A 17,729-nucleotide genomic window follows, 5' to 3' on the forward strand; every position below is an offset into this window, starting at 1 on the left:
GATGGTTCTCTTTTCAGGGAACAAAAACGTTAACAATTTATTTGATGCATTTTCGAACAGCATCTCTTTGGCTGCCTGGAGTAATCTGGAGAAGTATGAAAGCTTCAGTATCATTTAAATCTTTTAATTTGGACAGTTACCATGATCGTATTATTCTGAGGGCAAATTGACTGCTTTCTTCCTGGTAGCCTTTATGAAGGCAGAAGCCTTGGAGCCATCTGGGGCAGAGAGCTACCTCATTTATAATTTAAGTCCTGGAAAGTGCTATCCACATCCGTGGTCCTATACAAATAATCAAACTGTTATCAACCATGAAACTCTGAAGGGTAAGGCAGAGGATGGGAAGTAAAATCTAATAAAAAATTATGTGTAAACTGTTCCATGAAAGTCATTTTTTATTACAAAAGCAATAACACCTTTCCATCAACTTTGTACAACAGTTTTAATAACCTTTAGTGAATGTTAGTAAATCACTTTGACCCCTGAGGTCCCTGGGTGGCTGGAAATAAAGACCCACAGATTAACCGCCTTGTTGCTTCTCAGCTCTGTTATGCAAACAATTATATACAAGGTCAGACCAGGGCACCACTGATATTGTTTGGCAACCAATTTATTCCTAAAACCCTTTACCTCATTTTAATGTGTGCATTCAAAAGAATATTCCATGCAGTGTTGTTAGCTGCAATCACCAAAAATTGGGACGTTGGCATTTTTTTTTTCCCACCAACAGGGTGTTGGAAATTCTGTTAGAAATTCGTTTAATGCTGCTGACAGATCATGCATCATTTAAAAAATTCTGATTCAACCAGAACGCTTTTCTTCATCATGTAAGAGGAATATGTCAGGCCTGGTATGATACCACATGTAAGAGCCCAAAATGAACTTAGCAAATTAAGTTTTTTTATATATACATAAATTTATAGTGACCTCAACTAAGTTCCCAACTGCTTTCTACTTTGGTTTTTTAACAGTATGCCTTTTGTCAGATTTCAGATATCTTTGACTGCTTTTTCTAAGTCTTACTGGATTTGAAAGTTTAATCTCTTCATTTCCAAGCACATAATTTTAAATAGAAATGGAACAAATTTGAGCTAGCTGGTTTTAACGAAGGTAAGCAAATTCATAGGGTGGTTCATTTGAGTTATGGATATCTTGTTCAGGAAGCAGGAAGTGACCTGAAAGGTGAATACAAAGAAGAGAGAATGAATCATAGGAAAAAATTTAATCTAAAGTGCTTTAAAACCAATTATATTTTTAATACCCTCTATCCTCAGTGGGCCCTCAAGAGGCACACATATATTGCTAGAGCTGTCATTAGGATTTCAGGAATGACTTTAAATCTTTCAGTGGCAAATATTTCCAATCACTTGTAAATTTAATTAGCAAGTTAGCAAGCGCCCAGATTTGATTAACATGTTTGCAAACATGATTATGCACCAGAACCAGCATCTGTACTTCCTCCCTCAGACATCCCTTTAATCTCTTCACAGTACAAGGCTTGTCTGGGTTCAAATTAAGAATTTGTATTGGAAGCCACAGATGCAATATCTGTATATTACAGTAAGAGAAAAGGCGAGGTTTGTTCTCAATTCCCCTTGCTGTTATTTTCTACCTTTGTAAATTATTGAATGCAACACATTTTCTCAACTTATATTTTATGTAGGTCTCAAATGGTATCATAAATAGTGTATGTGCAGACATATATTCCTGTATTAGCCAAAAAAAATGATGCTGCTACTAAAGTTCAGTTTAATGAATTTCTAAAGCTCCCTGCTAATTCTATTTCATGGTAGCTTTGCATTTTTATGGAATTCAAAAGCACAAGTTGTAATTGCTAGTATCTGAAATTAATATAAGTAAACTAGAAAGCTTAATGCTGCTCTTTGTCTTATGATTCATCCACATGAAAACAGTATCATCTACATTTTGCTTGTTTCTCTAGTATCCCCTTACTGGCACATTCATATTAATTAATTTGAAATACTAGCTTTCTAGCCAGTCATTTATTATTATATAATAGCTATTAATCATATAATTCTTAATATATTTTATTAATTGCATGGCTTTCTAGAGATGTACATACCCCAGAGTATTGTGTCACGTCTTATAACCAATTTTATTGCATTCAATAATTTCTTAGTCCTAAGCAGTAGTTCCCTGGAGACCCCATCTGAACCTAACCTGCCAAATGGGATGGTTGATGGGTCTCCATGGACTGTCTTGGAGGTGGAAGATTGGAAGACGTAGATCTTTATCAGTAGAACACTCTCTACTAAGAAGTCACATCACAATAAAGTTCCACGGGAGCCGTTAACAGGGTTGCTTCCTTCTCTTACTGGTCCCTAAGCATTTTGAAAGGAACTTAAAGCAGTGGTAGACTCTGTGGGGTTTTATTTCTCCAAAAGCTTGAGATCACTGATGCCGAAGGTGGGGAGGAGTAAATGATAAGAGTGAATCTCCAAGTATGTATTTCTGTAGGGAGGAAATTTGAAGAGATTGTTGACAATCCTAATACTCTGATTTACTGCTGGGTGTAAGGTGTGATTGGTGCGTTGTTGAGAATACTAGAAACTCATGTACTCACCCTGTTTTTACAAGAGGCCTGAATAAAATAATCTAGGTCACCTACCAATCCTTAAAAATAAAGACAGTGGTTGTTTGCTCCAGCACTGAACAACCTCACTCTTGAATTCAATTTAGTTCTGTTCATTTTAATTTAGCAAATGTTCACGAGTATGTCTTAGTTTGCCTGGGCTCCTATGACAAAAACCTCAGAATGGACTGGTTTAAACAACTGGAATTTATTTTTTCACAGTTTTGGCAGCAAGAAGTCAAACATCAAGATATTGATAAGCCATGTTTTCTCCTAAGACTATAGTGTTCTGGTGATGACTCAGTCTCTGCCTCCATCCTATGATGCTATGTCTCGTTCTGTCTCCTGCTGTGTCCAATTTCTTTTGCTTATAAGGACTTCCGCCATATTGCATTAAGGCCCACCCTCATTCAGCTTGGTCTTACCTTAACTAATAACATCCTCAAAGGTCCTATTTACAAATGCGTTCACACCCACCCCCTGACTCACCTAAACTAATAACATATTCAAAGCTACTATTCACAAATGAGTTTACACCCTCAGGATCAGGGGTCAGCAACTGAACATATTTTTTGTATGGGAAGTGATTCAATCCACAACCGAGCACATCAAGTGTAGGAAGACACCAACAAGGTAGAATGAAACCAAATCGGCAGAGTGATGGTTTTATGGAATAAAAGCCCTTAAGAAAGTCGTAGTGAAAGAGACAGAAGCTCAAATATTTTGCAGAGAATTTCTATATAGGAAGTTGCTGTGAGGTTTTGCCTTCCCCAAGAGATTATCTCAGTATTCTTTTAAGGGATGGCTGCCCCCGCCCCCAAGTTGAGTCTGAAGAAAGACAAGAGCCAAAGTTTAGAATTTACGGTAGCGTTTTACTTACAGAAGTATGTGAAGGTGGTCTCACTTCGGCATTTGTTTTAAAAGTGAAAATGAAATAAAACAGCAATAAACAAGGCAATAGGAAAGGAACACCAACACTGAGGTTGACAGTGTACGGGTTTCACTTACTACTCACTTTACCAGTCTCTGCTTAGTGAAGGAATCAATTCTTGGAAGATTTTGCTTTTTAATATTCTTAGACTTTCCGCTTTCACTTTGCTCCTCCCCACTCCTTTCCTCTCTCAGGGGAAAGATTCCCAGTATCCTAAACCTAGATGACAGCCCACTCCAGGGGGGATAACTCCACTCCAATGCCCCGCGAGGTCTCTCAGAGGGAATGAAGCATACTGCTCTCTCTCCTTCTGCAACTACCTCTCAGACTCAGTTAATCTCTTGATTTAAGGTACCTCTAATTTTACTCTCATTTGCTATAGAACTTGATCTCTGCCTTTGGCTGACTCATTCTAAGTCATCCTCTCTCTCAGACGGAACGATCTATGTAACCTCAAGTCTCTCAGCACATAGACCTGGATCGTCAATCACATTAGCCAGGATGAACCAGAGTCACCCACTCTTTGAGGTATCGTTAACGACCTTATGTCTATAAAAATGCTCAAGTATAAAGGGTGAAGTGCTGCGTTTTCGACAATTCACAATATATTTATTTTTCTTTTGTTTTTAACCACGTTTTAGTATATTGGAAAAGAATAAATAGTCTCTATTATAATATGGTGGGGCACGATGGATAAATGTAGAAATCCAGGATTTTTAAACTTCTTTGACTAGTTTCAATATTGTTTAAGAAGCAAATGTCACTATCATAGAGAAATAAAATATATATCAGCAATTCAAATAAATTTAAATGTAATTTTATCCCAAGTTCAAATCCCCCACCCAAAAACTTTCCCTTTCCAAAAAAAATAATCACTTCTACCCACAATACCACAATGCCACAATGTCCCTACAATTTTGCCTGAATGCATCAGGGATAAGAATTCACCACTTCTGGTTAGCCCATTTCATTTATGTCCACAGCTATAGTTAGAAACATTTACTAACAGCAGTATAACATGTTAATTCATGCAGTGGTCCTGCACTTTCTGTTGAGGCTGGGTGATTGCAAGGTGCCTGTTACCATATTCCATTTCCTACTATTCTTGAGCATATCTGAAGTATGGGTGAGTGGTCTTAGAATTGTAATTAATATAAAATTCTACAGATCTGTACTTTCAGCATTCCGTATGCATACTTCATATAAACTAATATCATTACCAGTAATAGTTGCTTTCATTAATAACTAGTATATATCAGGCACTGGGCTAGGCAATTTATGTGTAAGTCTCATCTAATCCTAACAGTAGCTCAATGATGCAGATATTATTATTCCACTTTCTCCTCTGCTCATTCTACTGGTTAAGAAAGTGATGCTCATAGAGTTTGAACGATTTGCTCATGGCTGCCCAGTTAATTCATAAAGCCCAGATAGATTAGGTTGTAAGAGCTCAATCTTTTGTCTGGTCTGGGTTGATGCCCTCAGCAGTTTCCTCTTCATTCCTACCTGAGGCTACTAGTGTCCTGCAGAGTTGAACTGGATCTGAACTCTTACTAGACTTTAAGCTCTGTGAGATTAAGAACCATTATAGTATTAGAGCCTATAATGGCACCTTTCCCTTGGTGAATGGTCACTAAATATTTACGAGATGATGTTAGAATGACTTAGGGATATTTACATTCTTTCTTCCACCCTGAACTTCAACCCTGTCTGTCTATCATGTGGGTTTCCTGGATTATATCTCATGGCTTAATCATATATTTTTTCTCTCATTCCAGACTCTGGCATTGACACCATGGAGTAGTTATTTTGCTCTTCATTTAGAATTTGCATTTGGGTGTCATCTCCTGGATCACCCTCCTTGGTTTCATTCATCACAGCTAGCAAGTAAACCCTTTCCTATCTTGCTCTATAGCCATAGCCCACCTTGAGTTCATCAGCTTAGAATAGATACTTGCTTCTCTTGAAAGGAGATTAGATAACATTCTTTGGAACACTGATATTCTGGATATCATGGCCAAAGTTGCCAGATAGATTCTTTCTACAAGAATTCAGGGTACCGCAAGGTACATGAGACAGTCAAAGCTCTGAGAATTCTCCTAGAAAGTTGTAACAATCCAGAGGTAGCCAGTGCAAGGTAGAGGTTAAGCTCAGGAGAGCGTCAGTTTCCTCATTTAAAATGGAGATAATAATTCAACCTACCATATAAAGGTTTGATAGTGTAAATAAGTTAGTTCACATAAACTGATGAGGCAATTGCTACTCTCAAGTATGTGATCAAACTTTCCAGATCCTCAGGTTGCATGCCCTCAGCCCACCACCCACACACTGATGCCCAAATTCTGCACATCAGCCAACCAGGTGAGAGACATTGCTGGGAACATGATTAGTCTCTCCATCCTGCTACAGGACAATTTACATATAAAAATTCACTATAACTCTCCAGCTGGGTTATCCTATTCAGCAGTTTCTCCCTCTCATATGTCCTTCTGGCTCATTGATGCTCTGGTATCATCAGTACCTGGGAAGCTTTGTGCCACCCAGATTGACTTGGAGCCTATTTTCTTGAACATTAGGGTTTATGCAAAAAATGTGCTCACCTGCGGAAGTCCTAAGGAAAAGAAACATAAATACAAATTGTTTTTGGCTTTCCTTTTATCACCCTTCACCCTTACAGGAAGCTAAAGAATTTTTTTAATTCTTAGGGTATAGATATGCAATTCCCAGGATTTTCTGACTTTTGCTGACCCCATTCATTCCTCTCCATTGATTCTTCCACTGCTCTGAACTATGCCTACTTCATCTGATCTCTACCCTGCTTAGTTTAGATTACTCTGGACAGGAAACAGAAATACTTATTTTGAGAAGTTCTGACTCCCACCCCCACTGGAGCTGACATTAACGCTCAGTCCTCTGGAAAAAGGATGTGTCTTAGGAATCATATCCTGCTTCTAAAATCAACCACACAAAGCAAGCAAGGACTATTAAGCCCAGAGAAAAGTTCTAAGAGAAGCAATGATGCCCTATGTCCAAGTATTTTTTTCACCTTTGTAAATTTACCTAGATAGGTGGTATATGAGTCAGAATATTCTAAATTATGCTGCAATAACAAATGATCCCAACTCTTAGTGACAACAAAGTTATTTCTTGCACATGCTGCTTACCATAGGTTGGCTACAACCATGTTCCACTTAATGTTCATCCCAGAACCTAAGCTTACAGAGTTATCTCCATCTGAAACATTGTTGGTTATATCCAGGATTAGAGACAGACTATCATGAGTCACAATGCTGGATCTTTTTTTTAAAGTTTTATCTTGAAATATGTTCAAACTTTTATGCCAGTTATAAAAATAGTGCAAACTTCATACAGAGAACTCCAACATATCCCTATCCCACGCCCAGACCCACCAGTTATAATTTTTTGGCACATTTGTTGTATCATTCTACAATCTATCATTTATCTATCTACCAGTCTATTACCTGAATATATGAGTATTTGTATTTGGAAGTGACTCCTTTCACTTCTGGTTTTCAATTACCAGAGCTAGTCAAAAGACCAAGTCTGACATTGAAGGGTGTGAAAGTATAATTCTCCCCCCAGGGAAGGGTAGCTAAAATTTCAAAAAATAATACAATCAACTGATTATCAATTTGTTTTTTTTCTTTAGTGTTTTTTTTTTTTCTTAGAAGCTGGCTTTAATTGGACACCCTATTTTCATGTACTGTTCCTCAAAGGACAAGTTTTAATGCATTTCAACTTTCATTCTGGAACAAATGCCCATTCTCATCTCCCCACAATCAACTCAACCTGAGAAGCAGCGCCTATCGATATTTTATACCTTTTCTGCACTAACCAGAGCCACCAATATACTCTGGATTCATTGCTCAGGTTCCCAGGTTCCAGGGCTTTGCTGAATGTGTGGCCCATTATTCCTTCCTAGCTTGGTTTGGTCTGGCATGAGCAGTGGTTCACTCCTGGTGTAGAGCTGAGCCTCTGGTATATTCTATGTTAGCGTTGGATGAAAATATTTTCTCTGCCCCATTCTCTGCCTCCTTTCATGTGCTCTGCAGTTATTGCTGATTGCTTTCCCTGGTCCTTTCTGTTGTCTCCATGTCACAGAACCCTTGCCAATTCCACCAGGTGGGTATTAACTCAGTTATTTTCACTGATGGTTACCATATCTCTCTTCTGTTTCCTGCTGAATTTATCTTCATTCATTCTTTTCTTTTTATGTCTAGATGAGAAAGACATTTAGTTATTTATGGTCTCCAATTATCCTGCTGGTTTTCTGTTATTCTTTACCTATTATACATTCTGAAATAATCTGAAATAATCCATTGCTTGAAACCCATCAAAGTCATCACAATTCTCTTGGGATAAAACCCAAATCCCTCACCATTGCCCTTGAGGTCTTGCAGGCTTCTGCCTTCCTCTCCAACTGCATCTCATGTCACTTTCACCCCTTGTTCTCTACTGGAGAGAACATGTGAGTTCTCTCTGTGCCTTGGACAAGCCAAGTTCCTCACACTTTCTGTGCTTTGGACAAGCGAAGTTCTTTTATACTTCTGGCCCTTTTTTCCTTAATGACCTACCTGTCTTCCTTGGACTCTTTATTTGAATGGAAGATTCTATCCTCTTTCCTCCATGAAACCTTCTCTGGCCTTCCTAAGAATGGCCTTTTCCAGTCGCAGGGTCTAACACCCCCCTGATTTATAGCAATAGTAGCTATCTATAATTTCTCTCTTTGTTTACAGATTTCTTTGTTTGCCTCACCAGAATGTTATAGGAGTTTTGTCTGTGTTGTGTTCCAGTACCTCATTTAGAGCCAGTCTTAGTTTCTCTGTTGCTATGACAAATACCACACAATGGTTTAGCCTACACAATGGGAATTTATTGGTTTGTGATTTCATAAACCAGAAGTCCAAGTCAAGACGTTGGCTACAGACTTGCTTTCTTTTGAAGTCAGTGGCATTCTGACTGGGCAATAATCCTTGTGTACCTTGACTTTCCCATCACAAAGCAATGTCCTCTCCTTTCTCTTCTGGGTCATGTCGACTTCCACCTTCTGCTCCTACCATGGTTTTCTCTCTATAAAGCCTCCAGTAATCTGGATTAGGGCCATCCTGATTCAGTTTGCCATGACTTAACCACAAATAACATCTTCAAAAGGTCTTATTTAGAGTGGGGCCACATTCATAGCCATGTGGATTAAGATAAGGAACACTAAATTGGGATGCATAATTCAATCTGTCACAGTTAAGGTGTCCACTTGTTTGGTCAAGCACTGACCTGCTTACTATTGTGAGGGTATTTTGTAGATGAGGTTTGCATCTATGATGAATGGATTACACTATCAATTCAGGTGATTATATCCACAATCCATAAAGGTGATTACCTACAGCAATGTGGAGTGTATCCTTTCTAATCAGTTGGAAGTCTTAAAATCCAGAATGAAGGATTTCCGAGGTCAGAATAAAATTTCTGCCTTAACTTCATCATTGGGTCTTGCTGGAATTACCAGCAAGCCAGCCTCGCCTGACAAAGTCAGATTAAGAACTTCAACATTACTTTTATCAAAATTTCCAACTTGTACCCTGCACTGTGGAGTTCCAAGTTGCCAGCTCCCACTGTCAAGTAAGTCAAATCCTTATAACAAATCTCTTTATATATATGTGTACGTATATATACTCATACACACACACACACACACACACACACACATATATATACTCATATATACACACACACACACATATATATACTCATATATACACACACACACAAATATATATATATATATATATATATACCTGTTGGTTCTGTTTCTCTAGAGACCCCTGGCAATTGCCTTTTCAGACAAAATAATGTCTTACAAGGAAAAGCAAGACCTTGGGCAATTGTACTTCTGGGCTATTTTTGAGAGACCACCAGATTCTGATGGCCATGTACATATTTTCCACTCAAATGCAGAAGTCAAGATTAGGGATACATAGGACTGGCATTCACATGGGACCATCTACCTTCCATCTGATATAAAATGAGAGTTGGCCAGGTCCTAAAAACAGATGAATCAGCTAACATAGCCACATAACCACATGGAGCCAGAGAGAGAGAGAAGAAAAAAGAAGCAGGGTTTATAAAGATGTGGACGAAGAATCTGCATGTATGGAAGAAATATTTCAAGAAAGCGAGTAAAGCCTGGGCTTGTGTTTCTTACAGTTTCATGAATGTATCCATGAGTCATTGCAGACTAACATCTTAGCACTGAACACATAGATTGGAAATATCCCCCTGCACAGAGATAATGCTCTAATGAGGGTGATCAGAGATGGACCTAGAACAAGAAGAGGGACATTCATCTTTCTATATTCCTTCACAGTTTTTCTGCTTTAGCCTACTGAATGTGGTAAACAAGCATACAGCTAAGCAGAGATATGGCTTGGAGAGGCCCATAAGTGTGTCAGGAAAGGCCTGATCCCACTTTACTGAAGCCATTTCTCATTATCCACCCTGCCCTTTGGATAGGGTGGCTATCCAAATGGATGGATGAGAGATGGACCAAAAATCAAAAAGGAAAATTTCATAAGTTTTAAGATAAATAGAAATGAGAGTGTACTGGTTTGAAAATATTGTGTACCCCAGAAAAGCCATGTCCTTTAATCCTGATTCAATATTGTAGGGTGGAAACATTTGATTAGATTGTTCCCATGGAGATGTGACCCACCCAATTGTGAGTGGTTCCTTTTGATAAGGTAGTTTCCATGGAGATGTGTCTCTACCCATTCAAGTTGGGGTTGCTTACTGGAGTCCTTTAACAGGGAACCATATTGGAAAAAACTTCAAAACCCAAACAATCAGAGACCTTTGGAGATATGGAAGGAAAATGCCCCTGGGAAAGTCCTTTGAAACTAGAAGCTGAGAGAGAAAACTAGCACATGTTGCTATCTGCCTTCCTAGCTGACAGAGGTGTTGCAGACCCATTGGTCTTTCTGGAGTCAAAGTATCATTTTCTCTGGATGCCTTGGTTTGGACATTTTTCTGGCCTTAGAAATGTACACTTGTAACATAATAAATTATCCTTTAAAAGCTATTCCATTTCTGTTATATTGCATTCTGGCATCTTTAGAAAACCAAAACAGAGAATAACCAGGTTGTTGAAAGGGCATAAACACATTTTACTTGAATATAGGTAAGCAAACTGAAGATGTTAATCTTATGTAAAAGAAAGCTCACAGAAACAACAAAATCTTAATATTTAATAAATTGTCTTGTGGAGACAGATTAGATGTGTTCTGGATAAGATTCCATAAAGTGAAACTAGACTTCCAGATAGAGGTAAGAAAACAAATTTTTGCTTAATAATAATGTACCAGTGTTGTAATCATTTAATCTTTCACTTATAAAATATGCATAGTGTCAGGCAATGAACCAGATGGAGTTATGTACTCCAGAAAAAAAGCATGTTCATAATCTTAATCCCAGTTCTGTGTGTATGAGCCCATTGTAAATAGGACCTTTCGAAGGTGTTATTTTCAGTTAAGTTGTGGCCACCTGAATCAAGATAAGTTGTAATCCTGTTACTGGAGTTGTTATAAAGTGAAAACCATGGGGAGGAACCAGAAGCAGGAAGTCAGGGGGAGCCCAGAAGAAATGTGGTGAGAAAGCCAAGGAATGCCACAGATTGCCAATAGCCAATACCACACAGCTACAGATTTTCAGGAAAAAGCCTCACAGATACTTTGATTTTGGATTTCCTGTAGCCTCAAAATAACAATCCAACAAACTCCCATTGTATAAGTCAACCCATTGTGTAGTATTTGTCATAGCAACTGAGAACCTAAGACTGGCTCTAAATGAGGTACTGGAACACAACACAGACAAAACTCCGATAACATTCTGGTGAGGGAAACAAAGAAATCTGTAAACAAAGAAAGAAATTATAGATAGCTACTACTGCTATAAATCAGGGGGGTGTTGGACCCTGTGACTGGAAAAGGCCATTCTTAGGAAGGCCAGAGAAGGTTTCATGGAGGAAAGATGACAGAATCTTCCATTCAAGTGAAGAGCCTGGGGAAGACAGGTCATTAAGGAAAAAGGGCCAGAAGTATAAAGGAACTTGGCTTGTCCAAGGCACAGAGAGAACTCACATGTAGCTCCAGTAGAGAACAAGGGGTGAAAGTGACATGAGATGCAGTTGGAGAGGGAGGCAGAAGCCTGCAGGACCTCAAGGGCAATGGTGAGGGATTTGGGTTTTATCCCAAGAGAACTGTGATGACTCTGATGGGCTTCAAGCAGTGGATTATTTCAGATTATTTCAGAATGTATAATAGGTAAAGAATAACAGAAAACCAGCAGGATAATTGGAGACCATAAGTAACTAATTGACCATCACAAACATTTTTAGCCAATTGGTCAGTTTTATATGATATTCACATTTTATTAGTAGAATACCAATATCCTTAACTAAACTTGATGAATAGAAGTGAGAGTAGAGCCTTCTATTATGCCATTAGACCCATGCAGTACATCAACATTCCAACCGCATATCTCCCTGTTGAATAGTTTGTTAGATCAGGCTTGCCTTGGAAAGCATTCTTCATATCTAGTCCTCTTCAGCCTAGGCAAAAGTCTCTGTGTTGAACGAACCATTTCCTGTGAACGTACTCATTTCAGTTTTGATTCACCCTCTTAAAAACCCAAATTGTATAGATTGCATCAAATACATGGTGCAAAACACCTTAACTATTAAAATCAACTGGACAGAATTTGAATATATCCTCAAAGTCTTTTCTGATAATGAAATCTAGACCGTCTTTTCTTGACTGCTATGTTAGCAAACTGAGGCAAATTTGAAGTTCAAGCAAAATGTTTGCGTACCATTTGAAAGGGTAGTTTATTTGGTTCCTCCTGTTTTTCTTGGCTCTATATTTTATTGATGAGAATAATGTTGTCAATGGCCTCAAATCTGTTTTGGGTAGAGAAAAAGGATAAATAATGTGAGTGTATATGCATATCTAAAAAATAACAATTAGTTTTTATGCTGCTAATTCTGGGAATTTTAAATAGCAGTATTTTTCTGTGAAATCTTAACCTCCAGTTAATCTGAATGCAGCATCTCTCTAAGGATATTTGAATGAACACTTTCTGAAATTGTTTTTCACCATATGCTTTTAGGAGAAATTGCAGTTCCAAGAATAAATTTAGAAGAACATAGATATAGGTGTATACTTTTAAATTTTATTCATTTATTTATTTTGACATTGGTAGGCTTGGGGAATTGAACCCGCGTCTCTGGCATGGCAGGCAAGAATTCTGCCATTGAGTCACCATTGCATCACCCTATATACTTTTTTTTTTTTTTGCATGGGCAGGCACCAGGAATAGAAGCTGGGTCTCCGGCATGGCAGGTGAGAACTCTGCCACTGCGCCACCATCGCCTGCCCACCCTATATACTTTTAATTGTGGTGCCAATATACTGACTACCTAAACATTAGTTCCTATATCCTTTATCATTACATCAGAGCCAAATGTTTAAGATTGTTGGTAAATTATTATTTCTAGCTCACATTTCTTTTTGCTCTATTACCTAGTCTCATTCTATCATATGATTAATTGAAGTAAGGAAGGATGATTTGGGACATGGAAGCAAAAGTTGAGTGGGAGTGCCTTAAATTTTGCCAGTTTATTGAGACATAAGGAATGAAAAGTCCTTATTTTATACTATCTTCTTTCTTAATTCTGTGCTAGCCAACCAATGAACATTCGTGAACAACTACTGTTTGTTAGGAATGATTTTGGCATTGAAGATATACCGGCATGTAAGACATTTAGATAGACCAAATTTAGCTTTGATTGCTCCTTTTCTAAATAAATTGATAAATCTTTATGTCACTATTCCTGCCATTTGCTCAAGTTTCCAATACCGCATCATGCTAAGTTAAATGAATCTACATGTTTACAGAAAATTCCCCAGGGAACTTATGCTTTCGTGATTACCTCCACTCTCTGTTTCCAAGTATACTTTAATGATTTCCTCTTCATCTAGATGTAAAATTAATGATTTCCTTTTAACCTGGATATGAAATTCAGTTCACAATTTCCACCTATCTCCTATGCCCAACACATTGCCCCCGCTACACACACACACACACACACACACATGCACAGAGACAGACAGACAGACAGAGAATAGATGTATAGCTGTTTCTGAATATTTATTTGGGGAAACTAGAGGAAAATTGCATAATAGTAAAATAAAACAATCTAAAGTGGACAGTATGTATCTAAGTATCTGTTCCTTTAGCCACCTCAAAACTCAGTAACTTTAAAAATTTTACTATTATCTATTAGGGTTTTCTAGGTTGGCTGGGTTCATCTGGGAGGTTCTTGTTTGGGGTGTGTCAAGTGATTGTAATTCAGTGTCATATAAGATGCAGTTGTCTGAAACCTCAACTGGGCTGGATATCCAAGACCTCTCGCAAGCATAGTAAGAAGTCGAGGCGGCCTATGATGGAGAGCTTAGTGGGGACAGTCACACCTACAAGTTGCCTTCATGTGGCTTGGGCTTCTGATAACAGTGACTGGGTTCTGTGAGGGAGTGTCTCAAGGGAGGTCATCCCAAGATAGCTAGTATCTAGTCCTTTTAAAATTGGACTAGATCAATTTTAAAATCTGCTAGTCCTTTTAAAATTGAAGGCTAGAACTGGCATAGTGTCACTTTTGCCATAGACAATTAGTGAAAGAATTGCAGACCAACTCAGATTCTAGGACGTGGAAGAATAAACGCTGCGTCTCAATGGCGAAATGATACATGCATATAGGGAAGGAAAGACCATCACTGTTTTAAATAACTTTTGGCCATTTATTAGCTTTCTATTGCTGCTATAAAACTATAAATTTATAAATTTCTGTGTGAGAAAATAAACAAAAACATACGTATTATATATGCATAATATATAACATATATATTTATAATATATAATGCATATTATATATATGTATAAGTTCTGTGTAAATGCATATGTCCTTTGGCTTGAAGTGGATGATTGTCATGGTATATTTATAATATAGGCAAATCAGATTATAAAACCCTGTACATATTTTTATCTTATTTTATTTAAAATATATAATACATATAATTCTATGAAGATATGATAAATATGTTTATAGAATGTATGATAAATACATCTTTAGAGAGCTGTATGTTTTTACTTTACATCTAGCTGAGTAGCGATGTGCACATGTGTATATGTCTACAATGGATATATTTGGAATTATATTTTCCATAATAAGTTCTAAGTGGCAGGATTTCGGGTGTCTGTATCTGTACATTACTTTATTTCTCAAATACTGTTTTTTTTCAAATGATGAAATTATTTTAAAACACTGTTAGCCAGCTATGCCTCTTAAACTTCCTCAATAGAGTGTTAATTTGTCTGTATTCTCATTTTAATCAACAAAGGTTATCTTTTCCTATATTGTTAGACTATCAAAAGCAGACTGTCTAGCCCCATTTTATCAGACTTTTACAAAAATGCCTTCACTGAGTTTTGATAAAATAGTGTGCTCTCTGCTGATGTAAGAATTGTTTCCTTGCTCGTTATATTTATGCCTTTGATAAAAAGTGCAATTTTTGATATTATCCCTTGTAAAATTATGCACACTTTATGTAAGGAATGTTTCTATAAATCACTACATGAGAACAGTTTGCAAGAACAGTTCTGACTCTGTAGACAAAAATTTCATCCTTTTTATTGTCAGGAAAATAAAAACAATGTAATACGTCAGGTTTCCCATTTTATCCTAGCCATTGAAAAACTTAGTGCTGAATTTATTGTTCAACAATTGCAACATTTTCAAATGTAATTGTTGGAAGCATTAGCTCTGCTATATTTGTGTGGACTCAAATAATTCGAAATATGAGTTGAGTTACACTGTTTTTTAACACTTTCAGACATAGGTAGGGTAAGAAGTCTTACAAAATTTTTAATTAATGAAAAAACCATGTAGAAACACTACCTGTGCACTTCATTCATTCATTTAGTTATTCCTGTGCAGGACATAGTTTTATGAGAATATATCAAAGAGGAAAACAGAAAATGATCCTTGCCCTCAGGGAGTTTACATTCTAGAGAGGGAGCTCAGATAATTAGCAAGATGAATTAAAAAATTATTTAGTATGATAGTGCGGTAGATTGAATTTGGACATGTTCTTAATCTTAATCTGCATTCTAGTGGGTATGAACCCACTGTAAATAGGATCTCTTGAAGATTTTATATTTAGTTAAATTGCAGCCAACTGAAGCAGGGGGAACTTTAATCTGGATTACTGGAGTCCTTTACAAACAGAAGAAATTCAGATATCATGTGCCTCAGAGAGAGCTTCAGGGAGAAGTCGGAAATCAGCAGGAACCTGCAAGAGAAAGGAGACATTGTCATGTGACGTGAGGCAAGGATACAAGCCAAGGAACCCAAGAGTCACTGGCAGCCAACATTAGAATGTTACAGACTTTGGGGAGAAACATTGCCTTGCCAAAACCACAATTTTGGACTTTCCTAGCCTCAAAAGCCTAAGCTTTGCATGGTATTTGTCATAGCGACTCTGAAAAAGTAGGATAGTTAGAATATGAGATGTGTTATGAAAAAAAGAGTAAAAGAGGGTAAGAAATTACTTATGTTCAAAAATCTCAGTTAACGTTGGATAAAATTCTGTGTGATTAAGTGAATGTTTTTAATTTTTTTTTTAAATGTGTTACTTCTCATTTTGAAACATATTTTTATTGAGCAACTATGTGCTAGACAAAGTACTAGGTGCTGGAGACATAGTGGTGATAAAATGGATGTCATCTATGTCCTCCCTGTCAAAGATAAACTGAGGCACTTTTAAATTTTTGTTAATGTTTTTAATCTGGGCAACAAACAATTTGTGAATCTGGGAGCAACAAAACCGAAGTAGTAAGGCGCTACACTGTGGGGGTGGAAAGGGGATGCTAATAAAGGGCAAACATAATAGCAGGCAAGCAAATTTTCTGATTGGCTGATGTTAATTTTCTATTTTACACAGGGAGATCTTACGAAGTAGGGAGTAGATATACTTTGATTATCATGGTATATCCATTCTGATAAGCTATTTCTCCTGTACCCAAACTGGTTTATCACCAAGGGTTGCTTATCTGAGATTCTGTAGGGTGCTTTCCATTGTTCCATTTCCTGCGAAAGACCCTGAAGTTAAATTGTTTTTGTCTTCTCTAAAATCCTTTCTCCTTGCAAAAGAAGAGGATCATTGCAATGCCCAATGCAGGAACTCATTTTATTTTAATTAGCAGTGCCCCCTTTTGGTCATGTTTCCAAATATCTCATTGAAAACTTGACCAAAACACTGCAGTCAACATCACTGATTTCTTGTCAGACTGTCAAGTTGTCTCCGTCAGTCATTCTGCTCCTTTTTTCTTTCTTGCCTGTAGTGAAGTTCCTTGGGTGGCTGCTCAATTACATTTACAATCCTTGTCATGGGGTTACTTAGTTGAGAAAATTACACGTTTTGTTTTAGAGTTTAGCCTCAGTACCCTAGAGACAGTCCCATTTTTATCTCATTTTCCTTTTGATTAGCTATCTTAAGAGCACCCATCTGTCTTGAGGGAATTTGGACAGAATTTTGAAACATGATTTATACAACAGGAAAAACATTTAGACTGATAATCACAATTAAAAGCCCAAAGCCAAAGTGTACAAGTTGTCCCCATATTCCATTTTATCAAGAAATTAGGTCAGGAAATAGGTTTGTTCATTGAAATGTTTGAGGCTGACTGATACCATGAAATACCTTAACTTGGTCCTTTAAAATATTTAGTTTTCAACACTGTGCCAGGCTTATTAACATAAAGCCACATTGTACATGGGCAGTCAGGGTATCTAGAGCCCATCTGTTTCGTAAGATCACTGGTGCCAAGCTGTCAACTTTAGCCTGGAGGGAAGCACATTAAGAGTGAGTTAAAGCTCTGTTTCATTACCTTAGCTATATTTATAACTGCTCACTTCAGATTATATGTTCCTAGGGAAGATATGATGGAGCTCATGAAAGAAAGGAACCCTTTATTATGGTAAGCTAAGAGAAGGGGGATATTAACCCTCTTTTGTTGGTTTGAGGCCTGTTTTACTTTCCAAGACTGCTCAAGCAAATGCCATGCAAAAGGATGGCTTAA

General features: G+C 37.4%; 1 long non-coding RNA gene across 2 annotated transcripts; it reads right to left on the reverse strand.

Moving 5' to 3' along the window:
* Positions 1–423: 423 nt before the first annotated feature.
* LOC143682810 (uncharacterized) lies at positions 424–8,378 on the reverse strand. Of its 2 annotated transcripts, XR_013175286.1 has the most exons (4): positions 8,301–8,378; positions 7,366–7,761; positions 2,182–2,472; positions 424–1,175 (listed from the first exon to the last, which is right to left on the reverse strand). It is a non-coding gene; the product is annotated as an uncharacterized LOC143682810 (long non-coding RNA). The 2 variants fall into 2 exon arrangements; XR_013175285.1 differs by lacking the exon at positions 2,182–2,472.
* Between the last annotated feature and the right edge of the window lie 9,351 nt (positions 8,379–17,729).

This window comes from Tamandua tetradactyla, chromosome 5, assembly GCF_023851605.1.
Source record: "Tamandua tetradactyla isolate mTamTet1 chromosome 5, mTamTet1.pri, whole genome shotgun sequence".
Lineage (NCBI taxonomy): Eukaryota > Metazoa > Chordata > Mammalia > Pilosa > Myrmecophagidae > Tamandua > Tamandua tetradactyla.